General features: G+C 39.3%; 1 long non-coding RNA gene across 1 annotated transcript; it reads right to left on the reverse strand.

Moving 5' to 3' along the window:
* Window positions 1-864: 864 nt before the first annotated feature.
* On the reverse strand, window positions 865-4654 carry LOC102494687 (uncharacterized). Its single transcript, XR_333508.1, has 3 exons — window positions 4579-4654; window positions 2229-2387; window positions 865-964 (listed from the first exon to the last, which is right to left on the reverse strand). It is a non-coding gene; the product is annotated as an uncharacterized LOC102494687 (long non-coding RNA).
* Between the last annotated feature and the right edge of the window lie 2234 nt (window positions 4655-6888).

Consider the following 6888-nt stretch of genomic DNA (forward strand, 5'->3'; position numbering starts at 1 on the left):
CCTCTAGTGGAGAAAAGGTAGCTACTGTGCTTAGTACAGAATTGGGAACATCAGTTCCAGAAAAATGGCTTCGCATTTCACATGACATCCAAGAATTATATCACTCCCTGTAGTCCACCGTATAATAAGAAGTCTGTAGCTTTCATTCTGTAAAAATTATTAATCATTTGTGGCTGAAAAATGAATCAGTGAAGTTAACCTACATTGTCAGGTTTGATTTATCTGGAGGTAAACAACATTCTAAGAGGATTTAGTGGGCTAGTGTTTAGTAAAAGGGTATGTCCAGGTCGTGGCACTACATAGATTGAATGTCCAAACATTTAAAAGCTCTTTCATCATTGGACTGAATACGAAAATGACAGCCATCATTTGGTGACCTTAGAATGTCCCAGCTATTTGTAACAGACTTTCAGTAGTGAATCTAACCTCCCATCAGGCTGAGGTTAAATAAATGACAAGTTATTTTTCTGACTTTAAGATTAATATTGAGCTGCCCTGTTATAAATATGTTCTTCTGAATAGAACATTAAATTACAATTATTTGGAGGAGTATGTGAGGGAGGAAAGAAGAGAGAAGAGAATTTTTTTTTATTTCTCTCCTTTTCATTTTATTTTATTAGGTTGGTGTCTCTACACCTCATCATAATATTTTTCTGTCAATACAGTGATAGCTACACTAACCACCTGTGCTAGACAAGCACCTGCCTTAAAAATGCAATTTTTAACAAAGATTTAAATTGCAAACTAGAATTCCAAGGCCTGCTGCCAAAACAAACTCACTTTCCTTTTGAAGAGTATGTTGTCTCCCAAGGAAGATTTTTCTGTACAGTGCTCTGTATTTTGACTTAACAGCAAATCTTCCTCTCTTTCACTCCCACTAAAATTTTTCCTTTCTTGTCAACTCGTTCAGGGTAGTATCTTCATCAAGATCTCAGGTGGCCAAATGGGAGGACCCATTCATATTCTAAAAAGAAACTTCCCTTAGTCATTAACTCACTCACATTGGAGAGATCACTTTATCTTCTACACACCTTTGCAATAACAAAGACTTTCAAGAAAAATATTCTGAATGTGACAACAGAATAAATGTAGAATGCTCCCTTATGTCCAAGCTTTCTGTAGGAAGCATCTTCAGGTTTATTTTATATCGTGGCTCTAAAAAAAAGCTAAGAAATTTTGTCCTCCGTTCATGTGTGAGGGTGCAGGGAATAGTAATGGAGTGAACACCAACTCTGGAGAAAGATCCAAGTTTGAATCTGTACCTGTCCATGAGAAGTATCAACCCACCATGCTACTATTTTCACAAACCTGTTAATCCAGGTTGTACGAAAGGATGAAGATTTGATATGACTTTTAAATATAAACTCATGGAGAAACCCAAATATATGTTCAGTAGAGACACTTACTTTCCAATATCTCATATTGAGGTTGCCGCAAAATGGGTATTCCATGATGGAAAATGGTCAGTGGAGGTCCCCAGGGGGTACCCTAAAGAGATCGTGCAAGGGCCAAGTGACAGCTCTCATTGTGTTGGATTTTAAGACACAGAGCTGGCAGAAACCTCACCGGGCACATCACAGGATAAGAATCCTGTTATCATGATGATCTACAGTGAGACACACACTTCAGTAGGAGCCCAGTAAACTGTTGACAATAAGAAAGAAATCAAATGATAAAGCAGTTGGTTTTGTGTTTGACGTGGAATAGACTGAGCCTCCTCTCACATCCTCGTTTCCAGTTTGATTATTGAGAGACACTCCTCTTTGGGTCTTTGCTCCTGAACATCTCGCGGGGCATACCAATAATGAAAGGCCCTGATGACTTTTTTCCAGAGCTTTTTCTCAGGGCTGTATTTGTAGCAAGTAGGCTTGGAGAGATGAAGTAAATGCTCCCCCAAGGACAGAGAACTGGTTTGCTTATTGTGTGCTATATAAAACAGTGGGTCCCACAAGCTCCATGTTCCTCAGCTGCAACACACACCCTCTGCATGTATGCTACCCAACTTTTCAGTGTGTCACCCACCCACACACACACACTTGGTGGACAAAAGAAACAGATACAAACAGGATGCCACTTGATGTGCTCTGAATAATAGAAGCCTTTGTTTCAGACTCAAGAATCCCGTATATTCTGCTAGCAACCATGAAATTGCAACAGGCTGTCACTAACCTGTATAAAGGGCAAATGCAATCCCAGACCCAACAATGACGTGACTTTGTGCCTCCTACCTCATTGTGCCTTCTTGAAGACAATATTTGTGTCGAATTCACTTTTATATTCCCTGAATGCAGTGATAAGCAGTAAGCGATATATATGTTAGGTGGTCAGATGGTTGAAGCAGCTTGTCCACCAACATTACAATAGCAAATGTTGTGTTCAGTTTTACACTAAAAAAAAATAAAACAAAAATGACTCTAAGATAGACTTGAGTTCATGTTCATATAAAACATGGGGGGAAAATGAGAAAAAATATACAGTGACCCAACTGAGTATTGAGAAGATTAATTTTTATACCTCAACGAAAAATACTACTATATCACATTTGAAGGATAATTTATACTTTATGAAGTTTTCCACATTTTTATCTTTTTTTGGGAGAGGTTTTTGCTGTAGGATACGTGTACTCGCCAGAAAGACAAAGAGGGTTAGAAACACAGAAAGTGAGAAATCACACACCCCCCCCCGGGAGGAATGGCCACACTGCAATCCCTTCCCCTCTCAGGATATTGGGCACACATGCACACGTGCCCAGCATGAGTTTAAGCCACCAGGTCCAGAACTCGAACTTGTCAACTACATGGAAGTCCAGCGATATAGCCATTACACCAACTGCTGGTCCCCCACATTTCTTATTTTATACCTTAAAACACAAAGGTAGGAAAAGCATTATTTCCCCTGGATAAGAAAAGTGAGTTTATAAGACAAATCCAAGATTATTCAGCTGGGAAATGGCTAAGAAAATTTTACAACCTAGATAGTCACCCCTCAGTGTCAGTGTTCATTTTAAAATATGACATTATCCATACTTTCAGGTTGTCAGAAAAGTCTTTATGCATTTTTACATAGAAAAACAGAAAAATACATCAAGATTTTTTTTTTTAGGGGGGGAGGTTTTTGCTATAGGGCACGTGCACTTGCCAGTCAGACAGAGACAGAGAGACAGAAAGCGAGAAATTACCCCCCAGGGGAGATAGCCATGCCTCAATCCCTTCTCGTCCATTCTCCTCTTGGGATCTTGGGCATGCACGCACATGCACCCAGCGTGAGTTTAAGCTGCCGGGTCCAGGACTCGAACCACGGTCAACTATGTGGGAGTACAGCAACATAGCCATTATGCTAACTGCTGGTCCCATATCAAGACTTTTCCGATGACCTCATATATTAATTTATCCATCATGCTGCTTCTGAAGACTTCTACTCATACACAGATTAAACTCAGATGTTGCCCTGCCAGTCTTTCCAGATTCGTGTATGTGTATGTGTGGTTGAATAGAATATAATTTCATTATTACTAGGAAAAGTGCGCCTGAAAATGTTTCCAAGTATGATCTGGTTTGAATTCCATGCATGTCTTCTCTCCCCCCACATGCTCGATAATCCAATGAAGTTAGTCAATGCAATATACTTATTCAGCATGAATTTTAAAAGATAATCAATCATCTCAAGTTTAAAAAAATAATTTCTAGAGGTTTTTGCCTTGGGGTGTATGCCCTCAATAGAGAGAGAGAGAGAGACAGTGAAAGGGAAAGTGAGAATTCACCCCCCAGAAGGGATGACTATCCCTTCTCCATTCTTCGCCCCGGACCTTGGGCAAGCAAGCACACGTGCTCAGAGTGAGTGTCAACTACCAACTCTGGGACTTGAACCATGATCGGCTGTGTGGGAGTTCAATGATGTAACGACTACACCATCTGCTGGCCCCTTCTTTTTAAGAAGGCAAAGTCCACAATATAATATATATTAAAAATGAATATTTGGGGGACCAGCAGTTAGTGCACTGGCTATGTCGCTGAAGTCCCATGTAGTTGACTACCGTTCAAGTCTCAGACCCGGTTGCTTAAACTCACGCTGGGCACATGTGCGTTCGTGCCCAAGATCCCGAGAGGAGAATGGAGGAGAAAGGATTGTGGCGTGGCCATCCCCCCTGGGGGGTGATTTCTCGCTTTCTGTCTCTCTGTCTCTCTCTGTCTGTCTGGCGAGCGCATGAGCCCTATAGCAAAAGCTCTCCAAAAAAAAAGAAAAAAAGAGAGAATATTTGGTGAATAGACTGATTTCTTTATTGATTTATTCAGGAACAGGGCCAGGCTTATACCACTATTAACACAAAGCTGGTTAGTTTTAAATCTCCAAAGTCCTCTTTTTAAACGCTCTAGAATCATGTGTGAACTTTTAAAAGACTGTTTTTTTGAACTAGTTTTACATCTTTCAAAATCATCTTAATTTATGGTAATATATGCTTTCTCATGCTAAATGGAATAAATTGCCTGAAAGGCAAGGAAAATGCACTTAAGTGTTGTAGAAATCAGAAATCATTCACATTTTTATGTGTTTTTCAAAGAAAAACTTTGAAACACTCACAGTTAAAACATTGTTCCAGTGGTCTGTGTCTCACTACTCAGCATTATTTCCTCCAGAGTCTGCAGGGTTTTCATCTGGCATATGAGAAAAAGCAACTGGAGTTAGAATAACTTAATAGTTCTGCTTTAGATGATACAGCTGGCTGCAAAAATAATCTGCTTGATACATCCATATTATATTGTATCATTTCTAATTTCTAATTTCACTCAAATGCACGTGACTGAACTCTCCCCTGTACAAGGTCAGAGATGACCATGAATTCACCTTTTTTTTTTTTTTAAATGTAAACATGAATGAGTATGTATAAATTGCCCGTTTGGGAGCAGTGTAGATTTCTTAATTCTATTGCCTATCTAAAATATGAATTTAATACCTAATGCATTTATGTTACTTGATCCAGCCCCTAGATAAGAGGACAATAATTTATAGTACAACTGATATGTGGGAGGGAGTTTTCTTGAGAAAGAAAGAGACAGGGGATAAGAGAGGGAGACAGGAAAGGAGCAAAGCTGTAAATGAGGGATAGAAAAAAGGGAAAAGGGAGACAGACAGGAAAATGCAAGGTGGCCACCGAAAGCCCTTGTGTTCCTATCCATCCCATGCTCCTGCTTCTGCTCAACTCCAAGCCGTTACCAGGTTACTGGTCCCATGGAGACAACTGATTTAATGAACCTGCCCATCTTTTACCTAACATGGTTTTATTTCAACTGCTGCCCACTGTGTACCTCATTTTAATTTCAGGCTAGCCACGAATGGCTATTTAGTATTCTGTACATGTTACTAAAGACATAACTCTTAATCTCTGAGAAAACATATGTTTAAGAAAAAACATACCTTCATGATCACATGAAGCCAAACAAAATCCAATGGAAGAGTTTTTATATATGAAACAATAAAAGGTCACACAAAGAGTATGAACAATGAACAACATGTAGACCTTCATGAAGGCCATGGACAGAAAAAAATGTATCTCCTACATCAGGGAGAACTCTCCTTTTTAAGTGCATTAGTTGCCACTTATAATCCCTTTAGATGTCTACTTCCCTGTTCCTAAGAATGAAGACTTCTAAGAACATTATTTCACTGCACAATATGTAGTTTCTTATCAACAATTTTGTCATTTTGTAGCAAAAGAGGTGGGAAGAACTAGAAGAATGATGATCGTTCCTCTTTTCAGGAAGGTGAACAGCAGAATGGCATATATCATCTTTCTTAGGATATTTCAGAATAGAATTGTAACTAGCAAATTTATGACTGCAAAGTAGAGAAAAATATGATGCAGACGCATTGACAAATTTGATATAATTCTGCTAATATCAAAGGTAAAGATAAACTGCTGAAGACAATGAATTCAGCATACAACTGCCCTTCCTTCCATCTTTCAGACCAGAATTACAGCCTTGGAACATGGGCTGTGAGTGAAGAAACAGGGATCTATAGCAGTTGAGAACCTAGCCCTGAACTAAATGCTATGGAGAACACAAAAGAAATACAAACCAGGCTTCCATTAGCAAGGAGCTTATGATGTGTTTGGAGGCACCAGGCTCTGTCTCTTCTGCTTATTCCTCTGCTTCTTGCACAGCCCGGTATTGTGGTACACTCTTAGCAGAGTGGTCTTCAGTTTCCTCTCTCAGGATTCAACTAGAATATACTATTTCCTCAGTTACATCAAGAAAACAAACTTGGGTCCAGTAGATGGCATATCGTTTACGTTGCTTAACTTCCACATGTTTGACCACAGTTTGAGTCTGAACCCAATGACTTGAAAATCACGCCAGGCACATGTACATGCATGCGTCAGATCTTGCAAAGAGAATGGAGAAGAAGGATTGAGGTGTGGCTATCTTTCTTTGGGAGTAATTTCTCACTTTCCTTCTCATTGTCTCTGTTTCTGTCTCTCTCTCTGTCTCTCTCTCTCTCTCTGGTGAGCACACATGACCTAAGGCAAAAAAAGTCTTTAAAAAAAAGGAAACAAAACTTTTTTTTCTTTTTTTTTTTTTTTTAAATTGAACAAATAGGTACCTTCCAATTGGCTTTGGCCTTCCTACTCATCGCAGCAGGAGACCATACTACAGCTTCAGGCCTTGCTGACTTTTCCTTCTTCTTGTCACTTACTGTGCTGGTTTTACATGAGAAGATGCTCAAGTACCTCCCCCTTCTTTTCCAAAGGAAAATAAGAGCTTTGTAGAACAGCAACAGATTTAAGTTATGTGACTAGCCATGAGTACAATGCCTTTGCAAGACACTTTCTTCCTTAAAGTGAATGGGACATACTGTTTTCCTAAGTAGAATGAAAGTACTTTAGAACTC

Source organism: Tupaia chinensis, unplaced genomic scaffold (assembly GCF_000334495.1).
Source record: "Tupaia chinensis unplaced genomic scaffold, TupChi_1.0 Scaffold000062_1, whole genome shotgun sequence".
In the NCBI taxonomy this organism is placed as follows: domain Eukaryota; kingdom Metazoa; phylum Chordata; class Mammalia; order Scandentia; family Tupaiidae; genus Tupaia; species Tupaia belangeri.